This window comes from Lepidothrix coronata, unplaced genomic scaffold (genome assembly GCF_001604755.1).
Source record: "Lepidothrix coronata isolate B3197 unplaced genomic scaffold, Lepidothrix_coronata-1.0 Scaffold55, whole genome shotgun sequence".
Taxonomy (NCBI): Eukaryota; Metazoa; Chordata; class Aves; order Passeriformes; family Pipridae; genus Lepidothrix; species Lepidothrix coronata.
This window is the reverse complement of record NW_016690235.1, coordinates 4195535-4217933: the sequence shown is the minus strand read 5'-3', so window position 1 is coordinate 4217933 and position 22399 is coordinate 4195535. Positions and strand designations below refer to the sequence as shown.

At 37.2% G+C, this 22399-nt stretch overlaps 1 long non-coding RNA gene across 1 annotated transcript; it reads right to left on the bottom strand.

The window, feature by feature from the left end:
• Positions 1-1323: 1323 nt before the first annotated feature.
• LOC108498089 lies at positions 1324-3424 on the bottom strand. Its single transcript, XR_001875060.1, has 3 exons — positions 3309-3424; positions 2167-2303; positions 1324-1450 (listed from the first exon to the last, which is right to left on the bottom strand). It is a non-coding gene; the product is annotated as an uncharacterized LOC108498089 (long non-coding RNA).
• Between the last annotated feature and the right edge of the window lie 18975 nt (positions 3425-22399).

The following is a 22399-nucleotide window of genomic DNA, read 5'->3' as shown; positions in this document are numbered from 1 at the left end:
AATAAAACAATCTTAGCAATAGAATGCTAAGAAATTTTAGCAAACATTGCCCACTCTTGCACCCATATTCATTTAGAATCCACCCTGGCACCTTGTACAGTACTTTTATAAGATACTTGGGATTATCTTAATTCTACGAGTGGAGATCACTAATTAGCTCATTGTTGGATTCACCCTCTCTCTGTCCACGGCCATAAGGCAGTTATCAAAATAATTAGATTCTCTGACCTCTTAAATTAGATTTGGCAACATTTTTCCATCTTTATTGACCCTCTTCTTCACCTTAGCCCAAAATAAAACTAGAGAGGGAAAATTTCAATTAACATAATATTTATTTGAAAAGGACCATGTCTAATGCAGATCTGTCTAATGCAGATACTCTACAGTCTAAACCTTGCCTTCCAGAAATCCCAAGGGTACTTTATACCCATATTCTAAATAATTTATTCTCAGCTCCAATTTCACCATTTCCTCAAACTACAGGACATTTCACTTTTATTTTGAATTAACAATATTCTGATATTAATAATGTCTTTGAGGTAGACTACTGTGTTATGATCTGATTAGTGAGAGATGCTTCTACCCGAATTAAGGTACAAATGAGACCATATGCTGAAATCAATAATACAGATGTTATTTAACAGTAAATGTGAGGTAGTCATAAAAAGAAGCAGAAAAGAAGAGGGGGGAGGTAGAGAGACATCAAGCAGAAGATAGTCACCACCTCTGGATCCAGTGGCATCCCACTGATCCTTTCTTACCCTGGATTTCTTGATGTGGGGGTTCCAGAGTAATCCTGGGGGTCCCACCTTTACACAGTTCAAGTTCCAGGTATCCATAGGGTGTCACAGATGTTCCCATAACTCGAGGTGGCATGTGTCTGAGAAATTGCTTCCTTTCCCACAGTTTGCTCCAGTGGGAATTTTTATCTGGATGCATTAACCAGGATGTACAAATCAGATCTCACCTCCATCAGTCCTGGAATTAGCACCTTCCTGTGCTAATTTCTCCCCCCTGTGCTTATCTGAAGTTCCCTCTGTGGTGGGTTATCTTATGGCAAGTTCTTTCTGTGGCCTTGACAGTTTTGAGACAAGTAACTGTGCTCTTTAAGTCCTAATGCACTGTTACTTGGATCTTTTGACAGGCCATCGGTTTTAAAAAAAATTCTTCTAGGAGAATCTGAGTACTTAATACATTCAAATTCATTGTCAGATTTCATTTGAAAAGGGACTTAAAATTTTCATGACCTGAGATCTACAAAAGGAAGTTACCAATCCTGCTGCAATAGGACCATCTATCGACATGATCAATAGACCTTGTCTCAGAAGATCTCCTTTGTGAGGAAGCGAAGAAAAGGATTTCTTAGAAACAAAACTCTTGGGATCATGATGGATCTGTGGCTTTCTGTGTGTGTGGTGGTCATATGTCCAATAGCTGACATTTATTCTTCCTTAAAAGAAAAATGACAAACAGACAGTTTTATACTGGATATAAATATCTTAGCACAGGAACCCAGGGGAGTAAGTTTTTCAAAGGTCAATGAAGACCAACATCAAAAGCCTTGGATTCTCTTGCCTAGAGTGATTCAATCAATTGGTCTGCTACACTGCAAGCCCACACTCACCCTGCAAGTGAGGGAATGTTCAAAACCAAAGATGCTACAGCTACAGCAGCAGTCCCTCCCATAAAATATAAAGTTTTAGATACTTTACACATAGTTGCAAGCTTTTCATAAAAGAAATTACAGGAAAAAGAGTTTTGTACAAGGGAACAAAATACTTGGAACCGAGCCCTTCAGAGCTGATTTGATGTGCTTGTAAACAAGAATATTTTGCTCAGTTTTAAGGCCAAAAAAACCCGATGGTATTTAAATAAAGCACCAAATAGAAAGTGCTGTGGCTCTTATTCCCTTCAAAACATAACTACAGGCCAAGTCCCCCTGGAAGACAATAATCTTTTTCACTGGACAGTTTTGATTAATAAATGGTGCTTTTCCTTCAATCTAATTAAGGAGAGTAGAAAAACATTTGCCTTCTTGTAAGAAAAAAGATTGTTCTACCGTCTCTTTTATGAGATGCAATGGAACAGAAATGTCTCATAGCTGTTTCATGATTATAATTTCTACTCCCACTTATTAGTAATTTCAAAAGAAACATCCATATTCACCCATTGTTTCACCAGCTCTGTTTTCTGAGATCTTCATTCACTGGACTTCAATCCTGCCTCTACTCAATCTCTCTCAGAAGTGGATGGACATTGCAACTTCATGTGTGTCAGTTATGGTTCAACTATTATAGAGAGAACTGGAAAAGTAAGAGTGAGAAAACTCTTGGTTTGAGATAAAGACAGTTTAATAAGTAAAAAACCACAACAAACAGAAATCTCAACCTCTGCAAAAAACCCCAACATAACAAAGGAAAAAAAAAAGTGAGAAAAAAAAGCCCTTGAATTTCTCACTATCACCCACCTGATGCCTGGCCAGTCCCCAAGCAGTGACAGCCCTGACATACTTCCTCTCCCCCAAGTTTTTATGACTGAGCTTGATACCGTAATGTACAGGGTATCCCTTTGGACAGTTGGGGTCAACTATCCTGATTATGTCCCTTCCCAGCTTCTGCCACTGCCTCCTCACCAGTGGGGTGGAATGAGGAGCAGAAAGACCTTGGCTCTGTTTAAGGACTGTTCAGCAGAAACCAAAACATTAATGTGTTATCAAGACTATTTTCAACACAACCCCAAAACACAGCTACATACAAGCCACTATGAAGAAAATTAATTCTACCCTACACAAAACCAATATGATATTTTGAAAAATCCCACCTGCTAGAACCAGGTAGAATACTATCAAATGAATATAAGAAGTTTACTTATTTGTTTATTTGTTTATCTGTTATCATCTATTTTGGCTGAATGCCCAGTGTCCACCGAGAGTCTGCCCAACTCCTCCCCCCCAGAGAGAGAGAAGGAGGAGGGAAGGGGGGAAAGGAAAAAAAACTTGCAAAACCGAGGCTGCTGAGAAAGGTGGTTTTATATTTACACAGAGAAGAAAAAGAGAACTATAAGCACTATACACACAGGGCAAACTAACCGTAAAGACTACTTCCCCACAAAAGGTGTTTTCATCCTCCAAAACCAGCCGTCTCCCCATATAGCAGATGTGGCCCTCTCTTTCAGAACCCTTTTCCACGTGTTGCTTCTGTCCAGTGTGAACAGTTTCAATTGTAATCTGAACTTTGTGCAGAAACTCAGGGCAAGCAGGATCTGGCTGATGTAAAATCAGGATGCTGAAACATTTGTGTGTAACTTACCAAGAGTGTCTCACACACAGAGAACTGTATCCTCTCTATAAAGGCATTATTGTTGTCACTTATTTTGACCTATGTTAGAAACGTTATTTTCCTTTCTTTTTCATCCTCATTGTCTCACGTCCTCTGTATTTTCCAGATTTTCAGGCCCACCTTCTGAAATGATAGCATTAGCAATTTTGATATCTTGATATCAGTCTTCATATTTTCCTCACAACAAACTCAGTATATGAATTGCAGTTTACCCTAGCAGACCATCCCACCTTTGCAACACATTGCCATTTACATGAGTAAGAGCAGCAGTTAAGATAATCCACCAATTTGCTGCCTACAGCAGCAGTGTGCAATGTAAAGCTGCGGGGAAACACAATTCTACAGGCCAGAATAAAACAATGGCCAGCACAGCATTTAAAATAAGTTCTGTATTAATAGACTAAGATACAATTTTAAAACTCTAAAAAAAAAAATAAAAATGAAAACAAAACAAAAATCCCCCCCACTTTCAGAGATAGAGTGTAACATCATTGTTTAATTACTGAGACTAACTTCTAATCGCAAGACTGACCATCTGTTGCTCTGTTGTATCTGATGTATCTGTCTCAAAAGCAACGTTTTTTATTATTATTATTTCTTTATTATTCTGTTGACACAATGATGAAGAACAAATACATGATGTTTTATTTCTAATTTAGCAGTACTTGTACAAAAAATAATGTATACCTTTCAAGAGAGTATGCCCAAAACTTTTGTTATTCCTCTTTCAGAAAAAATATATTTGCTGTACCTAAAAAAATAAAATCTTTACAAAATATGTACCTTCTATTCCTGTACTTTAAGAGAAATAATTTGGCAATATATTAGAAAACACAAAAAAAATTGCCATTTAGAACTAATTTTACTCTGTATTTTTAAACAGTTACTTATGACCTCTGCTAATCAAACTCCCTCTTTCTCTTTAGGAATATAATTACCTTCTCCTCCCTTTTGTTTTCTACTAGAGAATCTTTGTACACTTTATCCTAATCCTTCTATATAAGTACTGCAAAGAAGGAAGCTCTTGATTTATCTGGTTTAGGGAGGTTCAGCTTCTGGGTGCAGTCTCTAATCCAACTGGTTCACACAATTCCAAGTTAAATGAGCCTTCCCTTAAAAGAAGGAAAAGCATATGCACTCCTGTGTGGAGGAATGGAAACCACATGAGTAAAGCCTCTTGGCTTTCCTTTTGCGTGACAAACACTGGGCATGAAATACAACCATGTTTAACATGGAAGGAGCTGAAGCAAACCTGTTTGCTTGCTATGAAATAACACAAGCATATTCCCAACCCTGAAATCATCTAACACTGTGGAAGGTAGGTAGGATTGATCTGCTGTAATATGTTATATGATTATTCTTCATTATTTTTCTTTTATCTTCATTTCTTTTTTGTTGCTGTTGGGGTTTTTTTGTACTTTTCACTGTAGGAATAACTGTAGAAACACTACAGCACATTCAATAAGAGCTTCTTCTGAGAGGAAAAGGTAATAGGCAACACCCAAGTTTCTCACAGGCAGTACTTGTCAGAGGAAGGCTTTCATTGTAAATTGCAAGAATACACCATAGAAGTAATTTTAATCAAAGCCTTTTAGCAGTATGTACAAAGACACAAAGGTTTGTCAGTAAACAAAAACCTATTAAAGTGATTTGTAGTTAAGGCCCACGGATTGTTATATTTTTAGTTCACACAGGTAATGAGAATAAATAGAAATCTTTCTTATGTATTTTTAATATATTTCTAGAAGATATATATCTAAAAATTTATAAATAGAAATGCACACACACACACACACTCATATATATAGAATCTTTTTTATATCCATTCAGGATATAAAATGAATTGAGTATAACAGTCAGACTTTGTCCCTTGCGCTGACATTTTTAAGAATTTTGTCTCTATAGAACAAGATCCGTTCAGATGTGAGTAAAATATTTAAAGGTTCAAGCCATCTTCTATCCAAGTGGAGCTATGACAAATGTCATCTCCAGTAAGTCACACCATAATGCTTGAGGTCTAAGATATGCCTGATATACATCATGTCGATTTGGTAGCTATCACTAATTTCCCACTTCCAACAAGCCTACATCCAAACATTCTGCTATTGCTGAGGGTGTTTGTTTTCACAACACATCAGATTTCAGTCATTTAATGGATGCCTCTTACTATTCCTATTTATTGTTCTATATATTGATGTTTCTCAAATTACATGATATAAAACCAGTTTGTTGTACACTTAGAACTCATACAGATGTCTATTAAGTCAAAGAAAAAAAACCAAACTCAAACATTTAAAATTTATAGTTGACTTGTGTTAAATTCAGGTAAAATCTACCAACACAGAACAGAAATTTTGGGGTTCCTTAACATTGCAGTGGTGAACTTCTAGCAGACAACTGACAGGCATCAAGACAATCCACAGTCCAAGTGCCAACAAAGAGTGGCTTGGGAAATTATGTGTGTTAGCTGTGTAGGGTGTTTTAATCTAGGAGAGGCAAGGATGGAATTAAACTGTTATTCAGTCAAAATTAATGGATTTTTTTCTTTAAATTAATAACCCTGCAGACCAAACTGAAAACTACAGAAGTACCGCATTATGTGACACCTATGAGACATAAATGGAAATAGAAGCTGGTTGAATTGAAGCCTTGTTTCAATTAAAATCTCAGTACTATATATAACTAAATGCTGGCGGGTGGTTGTCTGCAGTGGGCTCAGTAAGTTTGATATGACTGCACTGAAATATCCCTTCAGTAATATGAACCTTAATAGACTGGAAGTGTATTTCCCATTATAATGAAGCCAGTGACCTCTGTTGTTTCAAGATATATGGTGTGCTTGAGTAATTGATTGAGTAATAATGGTGATAGGTAACTTTAACAAGCAGAAACCTTCTCATTAAGTTACTGAGAACAGTTCTGCAGCTATAACAGAGAAACTTATAAGACATCAAGACAAGCTGGTGATCACAGGCCCTTGTAGCCTGTGGATATGCCTCCTCTTTCTACCTGCTCTTTTTTCCACAGAAGCACAGTTCTGTATTTTTCAAGCTGGCAGGGAGTTGTTTGCATGGAAAACTTTTCTCTGTTATTAGCAATGATAAATGTTGCATTACAGAATGACCTACACCTTCACCTCAGATGGAGTTGAACCCTTATACTGACTCTTTGTCTAGGGTAACTCCCACCTGGAAAAGCTTAATGCCTAGAAGGACAAAATATGGTTTTTGGCATAAGCTGGGGTGAAACAGCTTGACTAGAAAGAGATGGTAGCAGTGCCAGGGCAAGAAATCAGTCAGTGAGTGCTGCTCAACAGGCATTAGGCTCACTGTCTGCAGGAATTTAGACCTTCCACACTGACAGAATGGCTGAGAAGTCACTCTTTCTTTTTTATATATAAATAATATAAATATAAATATGTATTTAACTATTTTTTGACTAAACAAGAGTTCAGAAAACATATCTGTTGCCATAACGTTTGAATTAAACAAATCTGTTTCTAGATTCCTGGAAGGACACTATAAGTGCAATTTCTTCCAGGGTCCATTGCTCTAAACTGCAAAACCTGCATTTCAGTTTTGATCAGCTTTCTGATCTCACCTGCAGATGAATTATCCCCTGAAAAAACCCTGAAAATTCCTTATGTTTAGAGACTTGTTTTACCACAGAAGAACTACAGCAGTGAGCACTTCTTTCTTACTAGTAAGTTTATACCTGAAAACCAAACATCTCTAGCAGTATTAAATTCTGCCTATGACTAGTCTCAGAAGCCTACTATCTCACCTGCTTGTTGTTTGCTATGTGTATATTGTATGTGTACATTTGCATGTGTGTTTGACTCTGACTGGTTTAAAAACATTAAAATTCTCATGGTTGTAGTAATATATTTTTCTCCCCAAAGAAATTAATTTGAGCTATAAATCTACTGACAGGGAACTCAGGTGGTACTGAGGTCTTGTTCAAATTGGAACTTTTGTTCATTGTTCCAATAAAATCAATCTTCTTTCAATATTCATTTAAAAATAGTTAACAGTAGAAGTGTCAATATATCATATAGACAGCATAAAGGCTATATAGTCTCTCTATATTCTATATATTTTAGAATGCTTCATTGCTTACCAAAGAAAAAGATAGAAAAATGGTCCTCTGTTAGGAGAGAAACACAGTTCTTTTACTGTGACTTTTTTTCCTTTATCTATAAGATATTAGAAAATATTCAGCCCAGTGTAAAGAACTATTTTTATCGCTTCATGGATATCTTAGGCTCAAGTAATCTCATTTCAAAAATTATAATTTATGCTGTTGGGGGTTTCGTTGTTCTTTTTAGGTAATGTAAATTGAGGAAGTTTGCTGAATTTTGCTTTGTATAATAATGGTGATACCTTTTATTAATTTATTTTGCCATTGTATGAGTTATGAATGCAGTCAGACAGCTTTACAGTATAAATAGGCTGCCTGGGAATAAAGTTTAAACTACTGCTCTGGATTGCTTTGCAAATTCTGATGACAGTTTTACTGCAAGGAGAATTCTGTGGAAAACAAAAAAAGCCCCAGACCCTAATACCATGCTGACAAAAATCGAACAATTAAACTGTTGTCTCCCTGAAGGTGGCACCATAGTAACTCTGCATTTCTCAATGGATAAAGAGATCAAACCCATATCCTTGTCAACTGCTACTCTGTTCTTTCCCACCTTGATAGTCTTCTAGATTCCAGTGTATACTTGTGCATTACTGTATATATAATATTTATAATAGTATATTTTATAATTATAATTTTTAATGTAATGCATTATTCCATAAAATTATGGAATAATTTTGGAATAATCATTATAAATATAGTTTTGATTTTTGTACCGGGAGTAACCAGACAAGAGAAGGATCTGTCATTATGACTGGGTCTGCAGTGGCAGAAGGTGTGTCCTAGAGTGGCATCCTCATGGGAACAGAGTGGATATTTTAGTTTAGCTTCTCATCATTCAGTGCAGTACTTGGCTGCAAGGTGAATCCTGACTACAAGTTGGTGTTTTCTGCCAATAGGCAGCTGCCTTTACTCAAGTACTTGAGCATATACCTGGAAATATCCCAAAAATATGTGTCTGCATCGAAGTCCAACTGAAATTATTCAAGGTTCAATATTTAGTTTTATGTCCACGTTTCTTCTTGTGGATTCTAGAATTACCAGAGTAATTCTCTTGGGAATTTCCAAGGTTTCTGGAGGAAAATTATTGCATCGGTTGCAAAAACTGTAGATGAACTATAAAAAAAATCTCCAAAATCAAACCAATGTAAGTCTCTGTCTAATTATTTTTTCCTTAACAGTAAATGAAAGTGCCCCCTTAGAAACGATTGATTGAAACCTTCTGCGTAATAAAAGATGGTCATATCACTTCATTTTCTTTCAGACTCCTTCATGTTTGCCTATTTTGGTTAGGTTTAACAGCTAAAGTATTCCACTGAGCTTTAAATGTCTTATATTTAACTATTTTTTTCTCTTCCTAAAAATGTTTTACCTTGATGGATTCCATTTCTCCACTTCTCAGCCTGGCTGGAAATTATAATTTGGTTGTTTCACTTATGGTGAGAGAGGTGGTTTTAAGGTTACCTCTTCCCCATTTGGTTTTCTTGATACCATGTTTGAAACTTGTTATTTTGTCTCTAGGTGTTGCAGCATAATTGCATCACAGAATCACAGAACCACAGAATAGTTTGTGTTGGAAGGAACCTTTAAAGGTCATCGAGTTCCAACCCTGCAGTGAGCAGGGACACCTTCAACCACATAGGCTTCTCAGAGCCCCATTCAATCTGGCCTTGAATGTTTCCTTATCCACCGCCTCTTTGGGAAAGGTTTCACCACCATAGAGTGCATTGTAAAAAAGTTGCTACCTTATATCTATAGCTTGAATCAGCCCTCTTTTAGTTTAAAACCATTAACCCTTGTCCTACTAAAAATTCTGTTCCCAACTTTCTTATAAGTTCCCTTTTTGGTAATGAAAGGCCACCATAAGGGATACTGAGCAAGTTTGCAGATGACAAAAAACTGGGAGGAGCTGTTGACTCCCTCAAAGGCAGGGAGCTCCGCAGAGAGACCTTGACAAATTAGAGTGCTGGACAGTAACCAACTGCATGAAGTTCAACGAGGGAAAGTGCCGGATTCTGCACCTGGGATGGGGCAACCACAGCTGTACATACAGAGTGGGGAATGAGATGCTAAAATGCAGTGCCATGGAAAGGGACCTGGGGGTCCTGGTTGATGGCAGGTTGAATGTGAGTCAGCAGTGCCCTGGCAGCTGGGAGGGCCAACCCTGTCCGGGGGGGCATCAGGCAAAGCATCTCCAGCTGGTTGAGGGAGGGGATTGTCCCGCTCTGTTCTGCACTGGGGCAGCCTCATCTTCAATATTGGATGCAGTTTTGGGTGTCACAATATAAGAAAGATGTTAAGCTGCTAGAGGGTGTCCAAAGGAGGGCAATGAAGATGGTGAAGGGCCTTGAGGGGAAGCTGTGTGAGGAGCAGCTGAGAGCACTTGGTCTGTTCAGCCTGAAGAAGAGGAGATTGAGGGGAGACCTCATTGCAATTACAACTTCCTCATAAGGGGAGGAGGAGGGGCAGGCACTGATCTCTTCTCTGTGGTGACCAGTAACAGGACCCGAGGGAATGGCCTGAAGTTGTGTCAGGGGAGGTTTAGGTTGGATATTAGAAAGAGGTTCTTCACCCAGAAGGGTGGTTGGGCACTGGAACGGGCTCCACAGGGAAGTGGTCAAAGCACCAAGCCTGACAGAGTTCAAGAAGCTTTTGGGTGATACTCTCACTCACATGGTGTGACTCTTGGGGATTATCCTGTGGAGGACTAAGGTCTGAACTTTAATGATACTTATGAGTCCATTCCAACTCGGCGTATTTTGTGGTTCTGTGATTCCATGATAATAATCAAGTCCCCTCCTGTTCTACTTCTGACCAGAAATGTAGTGGACTGATGAGGAGAGATTATACACAGTGAACTAGGTTCCCTCCTTAATTTTCTACTGAAGCTGCATGCAAAGACCATCAAGACCCCAAACTGTGTGAATAATTAATTTTCTCATCTGCAGAACAGCAGAGTTTCATAGTCAGTCAAATAAAAAAGGCATTACTATCTCTCTGGAAATGTTTTGGTTAACAAGTTTCTTAAAATCTAAAGCTTTAACTCCAAGCTCCCTAGATTTATATCTTGATCAATTGTTGGATGTGGTATTCCTGCTGCTATTGCACTATAGTCAAGACTCGGGGGTGATGGTTACACCATACAGAGAACCCAGTGTGCAAAACCACAAAATGTCTTATCTATAGCATTTAAGAGTGGAGCATAAGTAAAGAATGATCCCTGAAATAAGGGATGGCTAAGGGCAAAGATATTACTTGTCAGTTTTGGTCTTTGAATACAAATTATCTTCTGGCCATGATAGCTGAGGTCTGGATCTGGGAGACCAGAATTTCTGTTGTAGTCCTCGCCATTGTGCTCCGAGTCTGTCTGTCAGGAACAGCTCAGAAGACAAATGAACCATCTGCTGATAGTCCTTGCAGCTGTGCTCATCATCAGATTTGTGTAAGAGTTCAAAAAAAAATAAGACATGATGCTTTGAGTCAGAAAATGGAGTAACACGGCAACGAAAGCTCTGACAGTCATTCAAAATGCTACTGGTAATAATGCAGGAGCCCTGGACACAGCTAAAAAATTCATGACCTCATAACAGAGTTTGTGAATGAATCTGTGAGTGTCCTTTTGTTTATCAGTGTCAAAACTCAACAGTGCTATCCATTCAAAAAATGGATAACAGTAAAGATGGATGAAAAATCCCTAAATATCTGGCTCTTGCCTTATAGAAGCAGAGAATATGAATAGATATGACAAGATGGGTTAGGAGGAATTACTGAGACACAGTAAAGCAATGGCTTAGACTTCTATTGGAAGTATATATATACTTCTATTCACCAAATATTTTTGGTGAAATATTTGAATTTACAAGGGGATAGAAGAAAACATTCTCAAAGGAATTCCTTTGCTACGAATCATCAGGAACAATGCAGATATCCAGCTCTTGTTTATTCTCCTTCCTAGCTTCTATAAGGTACTAAGCAATTTAATCTTCTTCTGAATTTAATAGCGGGTATTCCATTTTCTCAATATTGGTGAGAATTTCTATTCTTGCTATACTATTTCAGAAACTATTTCAGAATACACTATTCTATACTATAGAGTATATACTACTTCAGAAACTCTATAGAATTATATCTGCTTTATTAATTATCTAGCCTTTCAGTTATTAAGGTATTTAAATTTTCAAGTGACTTTTTTCTTAGGCTCCCCATTGCAGTCCCTAGCTTTTAGAAATTGATAATAATCTGATTTTACACTTTTTCCTAGGGATATAGCAAGTTCAAGAAACACACTCAGGCCAACTCTGTTCCTTTATCTGACCTAAGAGTGCCCCTTGGAGGGATTGTCAGAGTGTTGTCAGCAATCAAACTGTTAAATTTCATATTACGATAAACAAGATGCAAAGTAAAGACACAGAGTCATTCACAGTGTAACAGAAAACTGCATCATAAAACTTATGTATATTGCAGCAGTTGCAATGTCTTCTAGTCTTCATCCACTGTTTAATCCTGGTGTAACTCTCAAGACTTCCTGTGAAATAAAAACACATATATATTTGAACACGTGGAAAGAATTAATTACATACTAAGTTTCAAAGAAGGTGTTGATTCCTTCCATTAATGATCTTACACTTTTTCCATTTACAGTTGTTTCTCTGCCTTTTTGTAAGTGCAAAAAGAAGAAAATGAAAAATGAGAATCTGACTTCTGAACTTCTTACTGTAATGAAAAAAAGTAACTTGAAATAAATTCATGTTAATGACATGGTTGATAAGAAGAAGGTAAACATTACCATAGTGAAACAATAGTAGTAGTAATGTGTATGAGTTTATAAAGTTTATAATCTTTAGAAAGATACAAACATGCATAAATAATAATAATAATAAAAACAAACAAAGGTTAAAGTGAGTTTCTAAATGCTTAAAAGACTACAGTACACGAGTTTTCCTTGCCCTAAGTGCTCCCAGAATCTTGGGTAATACAAAGTGCTTTTTAGGCAAAAAAATAATTGTCACCAAATATATTTTGAGCTCCTACAAATATTAAAAGAGTTGAAAAATAATAACTGATATAATCTTTAGTGAGTGTGTCTTAAAGAGTATTTCATGGTTGTAGGAAGTTAAATGCGTCTACTGTTTCTGATAATTTTTTATAATAGTAGACAAAACCTCCCTTAGCTTTTCAAATCTAAAGTACTGTGTCTCCTATGAAAACCCATTATGAACAGAAGATTTAAATTTTGGAACAATTTTAAATTGTGAAAAACAGTGGCTTATATGTCACAAAACAAGGATATCTTCCTTAAAATGTGACTCAAAGGCTGATATCTGTATCTGTGTAATTTTTTACTACCAGGGTTACAAATGAAAATGCGTAATTTTCACCTTACGGGAAGGCTTTTGACTCTTTGTGTTACAGACTAAACACAGAAAAAAATATTCTCAATCTGAGAATCATAATTCCCTGTTTAAAGAAAATGTTAAGGAAAGGAACTAAATCACTATTTTAAGCACAGTCTTTGAAGTGAGAGTTGAATTCATAAATGTTATTGTTTGATTTCTGTTAATGAAGTGGGAATGCACAGTAGAAAAATTTGGAATACGTAACTAAAAAAAAATTATATTTTGTTTAGCTGTAAACAAACATTCTTTAGCTCTGATGAAGGAAGCTGAGACATTACTCAATTAATCTATCAGCAGGGAATGGGAAATTTCACATGCCTGCACTGAGAATGACCGTTTCATATTTTCTTGTTCTGTCAAGAACTTTTTCATCTCACATGGGAACAAAGGCTGTTTTTAAGTCATTTCCATCCTCCGGCTGTGGTGCCAGACAGCATAGGAGTAGCCTCACCTTCACATTTATTTTTGTTTTGTATAAAAATGATATTTCATCCAAAATAGTGTCAAAGCAGACAAAAGAAAAGTTCTGGCTTTACTTCTTTTTCAGGCAGGTCTTTGATAAATAGTCCAGATTTGTGAGCACAGTATCTTGCTGAAAAACTGTCTTTTTGCCAAGCACCTCCAGCATTTTTTAAACTTCAAATGGCTTTTTATAATTATGCCTGTCTTTAAGTACATGCATGTATTTAGGTACATAGATAGCTGGTAGATTACAGTTCACTGGGAAGCCAATTATTCTGGCAAAATTTGATATTTCAAAATGCTGGACAACTCACAAAATTTCTTGATGGCTCACAATTATGTTGATTTTTTTAATAGGATATTAAATACACTAAAAAACAATCCATAGCGTTGGATCACAATAGCTGAGAACAGTTTTGTGTAATTTCAAAATAGGCAAAATAGAATCTCAAACATAAACCAGAAATATTGCAATAGTTTGTAACTACTTTCCTTGTGTTTTCTTATGTATCCTGAGGACTCTGTTATTTGAATATTTAGAGAAGTTTCTTATCTGAGCTTTGATTTTTTTTCCAAGTTCCACAATTAAAAGTTGTATTGGTGACACAAGCAAAAACATGAACATAAATAAGAAATACTGAACATGTAACATTTCGCAGGTGTTCTTGTGTGTTTTCCCTGTGTGTTTCATTTTTATTTCTCTCTTTAATTAGCTATGGTTACTTAAACTCTCTGAGTATTTCAATGCTTTGCCCTTGGGCTTCAGCGGGCTCATTCTGTGTAAGAAAGGCCATGTCTGGATCACCATTGTGTCAGAATACTTTTCTGTGCCTCAACAACCCAAGCTATTCTGAACTTCAATGTAATAAAACAAGACATGCACCCTGAGTATTCCATGGCACAGGATATCTTATGTAAATATACTCATATCCTCATGTAGATGGCCTCTGATTTAAATAAGAAGTTAGTGGGAGAAGAAAAAGCCTCCTCGAATTCCAACTGTTTTGTTTGGGAGCTTAGAAAAAATCATCTTCCTTGACACTGTGTCCATGTTAGTTTAAGAAGGATGGCTTCTCTAGTAGCTCAGCACAACATCAGAGTATCCTTTAATGTATAATGACACTGGATGTATGCAGACTTCACTATGGATTTTTGAAAAGTAGGATTTTTGAAAAGCCACCTCCCTTGTATATTTTTAGTACGGAGCAACAAAAACACAAATCTGAATTGGAAGTGACTCACAAGGACCACTGAGTCTAATTCTTAGCCCTGCAATAACAGCCTCAAGAGTCACACCATGTGCCTAAGTGCGTTGTCCAAACTCTTAAACTCTGTGAGGCTTGGTGCTGTGACCAGTACTCTGGGGAGCCTGTTGCAGTGCCCAACCACCTGCCGGGTGAAAAACCTTTTTCTAATAAGCTCAGAGGGGTTTCATAGTAGTCCATATTAGATATTGCTCATTACAGAATTTAATGCATCAATTTGGATGCATACTTTTATTACAATCTCTGCAACAACAGCTGTTGACAAACATCCATCCATACTTCCCTTGATAATATATTTTATAGGAGGACATACTGTATTTTCAGAGTTGTCCGTAAGGACCTGCTCCGTCAAACTGCACAAATGTGTTTAATGGTAAATCTAAAATATTCCCGCAATTTCTCACATACTTAGCACAAACTGATGAAGGTTTTTGCTTAGCCTGGATACAAGATGATCAGTTATTACTTCTCACTGCACTGAGTTAACAGTTAACTGTTAACGACAGCCTTATTCCCTAGTTCTGTCTTTCAAAGCTTGTCCAAACATTAGCATGGTTTTATTTTTTTTTCCAACCAAATGAGTACAGTAGAATGAGGACTCTGTTGTTACACTAAGTACTTTTTCTGCATTGAAAACATTCAAAATGTATAATTTAACAGTGTATGAATAAGTATTACAAGTGTAAAAAAAATCCTGTATTTTTTTGCCTAAAATTTCTCCATAACCTTCTGTATCAAAATCCTCCAACACTTTAATGGTTTATATGTGTGTGGGCAGATGGGATTTGTTTGTTTGGTTGTGTGTTATTGATCTTTTTTTTTTCTTGACAATATCTAGGGAAAGAAGATTATAAATTATTCTGGATTTTGTTTGTTCACCATCGTATAAACTAACCCCGGCTCAAAATAGCAGCCCACATTAGATATTTAGATAGAAGAAAGGTTTAGACTGAAAGCAAAAAGATTTCAGTAGCAGTCTGGGGTGGTCAAACAAGAAGAAAAACAACAAAACAAAAATTTGTAGATATTAATCATTCCTAAATCCAATGGAAGGCCAGCAAAGGAGTTATCAGACTTTTTTAAATAAGAAAATCAGTCTCTATATAACAACGAGGCTATTTGAAAAGTTATTTCTAAGCTCTGTGTTGCTGAGGATTTTCTCAAGGATATCAAAGAATACCCACTGAGTTGCAGCCTGATTAAAAGCAGAAAATCTGGAGAAGCTGTCATGAAGAAGTCAATAAAAGACCTTCCACAATCCAGGCAGGAGTGGGAAGTGTGAGTAGGGAAACCTAGGTGATGGTTGGCTTTAGGAAGAAGGCTTTTCTTGTAGATTGCAAAAGAAAATAATTCCAAAAAGTAGACATCCACTCAGAGTAATATGCTCACACTTTTTTCATACCAGTAATACAGAAATAATGTTAAAATTTTTACATTTACGTCTTTCAGCTAAAAACTTTATCAAAAAAGACAGGTATTGAAATCACATATTCCACAGAGTACCTTCTAATATACAGTAATCACATTTTGAGAACTAATACTGTTCCAAAAGTACAATATAAAGTAGATGTTTCACATTGGGATTTAATTCAGAATCAGTTTCCCTATGGCAATATAAGTTTTTCATAAAGCACAATCATACCTGAGACAACAAGGAAATACTCAGGAACAAAATTTGATAGAGTATGTCTACAAAGTGTTGCAATCATAAAAATGATTGCATATCTGCAATAATATAAACAAGGACATGAAGCATCATGTTATTAGGAAAGATTCTGTAGGACCATCCAGTAAGAAACAATCATCTGTACATCCGTTTGTGTCTGTGTAACTGTTTTCTTCAAATTCTTCCTGCCTAGATGACTGTTTCTTTCTACTTAAGTGTCAATCAAAATGCATGACTAATTCCGAAGTCTGAAACTGTGTTGTGACTTTGACATAATAGCAGACTTCACTGAGAGTGTTTGCCACTGGTGAGAGCACAAATTGCTGCAAAACTGCCCTGGATTCCTTAGTGCATAAAGTCCACACAGTCAGTGGACACACCACTCTCCTGCCCCTCTGTCAAGCAGCGAGATAGTGTGGGCTGAGCAGTTGTCCTGAGCATCATTACACCTCCCGCAGATCACTACAATTCATTCTTCCCTTTATTCTATACAAATTCCATAAATTATAAATGATGTCACAGTAAATGGACTGCATGAATAATAATTCTTTCAATTATTTTGATTCAGTTAGTTTCTTTCCATGTCAGGCTTGTCTGTGTGCTAATATAGTAATATCAATGTGCTAGTTCCAGTAAAACTAAGCAGGAGTTTGAAGTCAAATTTTATTAACTTTATGGAGTTTTGAGCCATATCCATGAAACACTGCATTTTTTTCACCTTTTTAAGTAACAGAATAAAAAAAGATTTTCAGTATCATTTCACTGGTAGTTGATTTTTAAAAGTCAGAAGTATTAGACAGCAAAGCATCCAAAATCTTTGTCTTCTTTGGAGATGGAGACCTATGCAATCTGAAAAGCCCAGGCATGAGGCATTATATGTACAAATAAAATTTTTATTTTTCTGGGCAAATTCATCTATTAAATGGTTACCTAGATTATACAGCAAACCCCCAAACATTTTTATTAATAGTACTGTAAGTTTCATTCTTCTGAATTCAACTATCCAAAACCAGTGTACAATGTATCAAATTTCTCCTTTAAAAATTTTTAGGTACATGAAGAACCAGTGAGGTGCTTGTGTTTGTCATATTTCCCATTACATTTTCTGTATTTACAGCAGGAATAAGGATCATAATAAGTGCTGTAGTATTTATCAGAAAGTGTATTAACAGATACAGGTTTTTAATTATTGATCCTGAATTTATCTTCTTTTCATATGGGATATGAGGAGAGAGAAGGAAAGATGACTTTTCATATGTCTCAAGAACTGTTACACACTTTGTAAAAGAAAATTTATTGCTCAGAATAGATGGATTATTACTATAATAAGAAGAAAACAAGAGATTGCAGATGAGATTTTATGAGTGGAGGGAAGTATATTTTACCTACAAAATTTTTTGTTTTGCAGGCACAAAATAGAAGAGACTTGAAGAGACTTGTTACAGTTTTGGCAGCATATCATATCAGAAACCACCAGCTCCTGGGCCATGCACTTTAAGTCTCAGCAATCATTGCTGTGCTTGATGCTGCTGTCACAGCCTATTCTAGGTAAGACAGCTTTTTACCTTCATGAACAAACCATGAGCTATGTGAAAGGAATGAAGCTTGTGAAGAAAATGCTTAGATTTTTTTCTTCTTCTTCCTTTTTTTTTTTTTTTATTCCCCCCCCCATGACAGTATGTATGACAGTAATCTGCTGCCACTACAACTTCACTAGTCCTAACCCTGGCACTCTGGGGACAACAGCCTCCATGTACACCCTCCATATTCTTAGGTTGTATCACAACATCTGTATCAGCTATGTTAGAGAGGTTTGTTTCCTGAAAGGAGATTAAAAGTAACAAACCTGAAGTTTTGAGAGCATATTGTACTTTGAACAAAATGAGTTTTTTAAATGGCTAAAAACCCACAGACTCTAGAGGATAAGTAGAAACTAATAAAGTCTAGACAAAAAAAAAAAAAAAAAAGGAGAGGGGAAAAAAAATCTACCATTTCAATAGCAAAAACTGTTCCCACTCCAGCTGCTGAGGTAACCTAAATTTAAAGCACAAGCCTAAATGCAATTATGTTAAAAAGAATTAATAAGGTTTCTAGTTTTTTCTTGCTCAGTAAATTTACAAAAGATTGAAAGTTCTGAGTTTTCCATCCCTAATTGATTGTAGTTTTGCATAAACTGATTGGAATCAGTTTAATATTATATTTATAATTTAAATTATAATATTTGTGTATACCTTGAATAGAAAAATGTTGTGTAAATAAGTCAGAATATTTTAATTTCACCTCTCTATTGCTTTTGTTTCCAACAAAACGGAGCACAACAAATCATAAAAATCTTCTCTGACTTTTGTTGGTACTGGTTATCATAGGATCACAACTCATGGGAGTGGGATACTACTTCACTGTTTCTCCTTCTATACACCAAATGGCAAAAGGTATGAAACCTTCACATTGCCAAGACTAACAAGCATGATTACAGGGAGGAACTGTATCATCGGCCCATAATTAAAACTGCAAAAGAAAGAGGGGGGTACTAGTGGTGGGTGACTTCTGAAAGGCACGGAGACACTTGTGTTGGCCTGATATACATTCAAGGGAAGTTTGTATCTTGTCAGGAACCAAGAAGCAGTTTGCTGTTAAGAGACTGCCACAACTAGTTAAAAGCACAGACTACTATCCTCTGTATGTTTTCCGTGTGGGTACAAATGCAAGGAAAAGTTTTGGCAGATCACCAGGACTTCAGAGCCCAGGAGTTCCAAGAGAAGGGATAGATACCCGAGTGATTTTCCACTCTGTGTTGCCAGTCAAGAACCAGGGTACAGTCAGAAGTTGATGTATCATGTAGGTCAGTATCTAGCTTTGTGGCTGATGTTGTTGTTCAAGTCTTTGATTTCTATGATCAAGGGATGTTCTTTGAAGCATACAGCCTATTGGGAGAGATGGGACCCACCAATCTAGAAGAGGCACGAGAATCTCCACTGGCAAATTGGCTCAGTGAATTGTGTTTTAAACTAAGAAACTGGGGTGTATAGTCCACAGCTGTGACGCCTGTAAGTCCAGAAGCAATAGGGTGGTTGAACACACCTACCAGAGTATTTAAGAATGCTCTCCAACCCTTTCCAAAGGCAGTAGCCCCATATCCAACCTCCTGTATACCAACATGTATAGTCTGAGCAATGCATAGCAAGAACTGGAGCCCTGTGCCCAGGCTGATGGTTCTGATATCATATGAAACACAGAAACATGGTGGGAAAAATCACATGACTGGAAGTTCATGATGGATGGCTACAAACTCTTTTGATAGGATAAGAAGGGAACAAGAAGAGTTGAAGTCACCACTTATTTAAAAGAGAAATTTGATTGTATAGAGGTAAGGTATGGACATCACAAAAGTTCTTTAGATCAAGACTGTAGTGATTGTCACCTTGGGGGAATCTTATGTTAGGTGTCTGTTACTAACCTCTCAATCAGGATGACAAGGCCAATGAAACCTTGCTTCATCTGCGCAAGGAAGTCTTGGATTGACAGAACCTCATTCTTGTGACTAATTTGAGTTACTTTGACATTTGTTGTTAAAAACACATGGCAATCACAATCCATCAGATTAATGGAGTTCACTGAGGACTGCTTTCTGATACAGATGCTGGACATGCTGATTAGGTAAACATATCACTGGATTTACTGCTCATAAGCCGAGCGGACTTGACAACATAACTACAAATGGTAGCCCTGGGTACAGCAACCACAACATTGGGGATTTCAAGGTCCTTCTGAGCACACTGAAGAGCAGTATTAGAGCAAAGACCCTGGCTTTTAGAAGAGACAGCTTCAGTATACTAAGAGACCAACTGTGAAGGAGTCCATGGAAAGCAACCACGGAAGGCAAAGTAGTTTGTGCATGCTGAGAGTTATTCAAGAGCAGCCTCCTGAACACACAAAGGGCAGCTGTGAAGAGTTTGAAGGTTCTCTCTTCACAAGGAACCAAGAAGACAAGGGGAAATGGGTGTACATTGCACTGGGAGAGGTTTCATCTCAAAGAAATTTTTTACAGTAAGGTCAGTCATTCACTGGAACAACCTCCCCAAAAGACATGATAAACCCTCCATTGCTGGAGGTTTTCAAGATGTGATTGGACAGAAATAGATAGATAGAGAGATAGAGAGATAGAGAGATAATCTCATCCAAGTTTGCTTTCCCACAGAATGTTGGACTAGACAATCTTTTAAGGTCACTTCCAAACTGGGTATGTTCTATGTTTCTATCTAACTACATCCCATCCCTCTATTTTCAAGGGAGAGAAATGTGGTCCCCCAGGGATCAGTGTTGGTCCCAGTTCTGTTTAATATCTTTATTGATGATTTAGATGAGGGGATTGAGTCCACCATCAGCAAATTTGCAGATGACACCAGTCTGGGGGGCAGTGTCGATCAGCTGGAAGGCAGGAGGATTCTCAGAGGGACTTGGACAAGCTGGAGAGTTGGGCTGATTCCAGTGGGATGAGGTTCAACAAGGCCAAGTGCCGGGTCCTGCACTTTGGCCACAACAACCAGCAGTGCTACAGGCTGGGGACAGAGTGGCTGGAGAGCAGCCAGGCAGAAAGGGACCTGGGAGTTTGGATTGACAGGAAGCTGAACATGAGCCAGCAGTGTGCCCAGGTGACCAAGAAGGCCAATGGTATCCTGGCCTGGATCAGGAACAGTGTGGCCAACAGGACCAGGGAAGTGATTCTTCCCCTGTACTCAGTGCTGGTGAGGCCACCCCTGGAGTGCTGTGTCCAGTTCTGGGCCCCTCAGTTCAGGAAGGACATTGAGGGGATGGAGCAGGTCCAGAGAAGAGCAACAAGGCTGGTGAAGGGACTTGAGCACAAGTCCTATGAGGAGAGGCTGAGGGAGCTGGGGCTGTTCAGCCTGGAGAAGAGGAGGCTCAGGGGAGACCTCATCACTCTCTACAACTCCCTGACAGGAGGTTGTAGCCAGGTGGGGGTTGGTCTCTTCTCCCAGGCAAGTATCAGTAAGACAAGAGGGCATGATCTTAAGCTCTGTCAAGGAAGGTTTAGCTTAGATATTAGGAAGAAACTCTTTACAGAAAGGGTAATTAGGCATTAGAATGGGCTGCCCAGGAAAGTGGTGGATTCTCCTGGAGAATTTTTAAGATTAGGGTTCCTGGAGATTTTTAAGATTAGATTGGATGTGCCATGGTCTGATAACCACAGAGGTGTTGGATCAAAGTTTGGATTTGATGATGTCAGAGGTCCCTTCTGATTCTATGATTCTATGATCTGTTGTTTTCCAGGGTATGTTCAAAAGTGTATAAAAAGAATTATTCCAACATACAGACCTCTATTTTTTATATCTTCAAATAAAATACCAATTTACTGTGTACAATTAGTTAGCAATTCAGATCTACTAGACTAGATATACTTTGTATTTTATTTAAGTCTGATTGGAATATTTTCTTGGAATCTGAGCATCTGAGAAAGTGAAAACAATGACTGTAAACAAGTATAATTTGTTTATTTATCTCTCTAATAAGGTTGCCTAAGTCTTGGAGTCAGTTAAATAGAAATTTAGTAGAATCAATATGGAAGAATCAATACAAGAATCGACAGTAATAGAGCCCCTCCTTGTTGGTTTAGAGAGTGATTTTGAGAGGCGGAAACATCTGTGTTTGTCTCAGTGATTAAACTTCTGAAGACTTTAATATAAGAGAATTTAACACTTATTTTTATATCTGTTCCTTCATCAGCTGAAATAGGCACAAATCAAAATAATCAGACTTATCTCAGCATATTCAATAATGCTTTCCCCATCCAACAGGGGAAAATTCTTCTTCACTGGGGAATGGGATATCTATACTTATATCTTGCGCCTATAAATCATTACTTAGCTAATCTAAACACACCTATTCCTGTCTAGGAAGCAGTGCAAAGGGCTTTTAGGCATACATTTCTCACTAACTACTAAGGACTCTAATAATTTTTTCTTCTATTCAAGATACCTTTGCTCAAGATCGACCTATACATTTCTGAATATATGTAAACATAACAATTCCTCATACACTGAAACATTTACAAAATCATCTAGTAAAAAAGAAATATGCAACTAATAAATAGTAGTAAAAAATTTCACTTGGAAA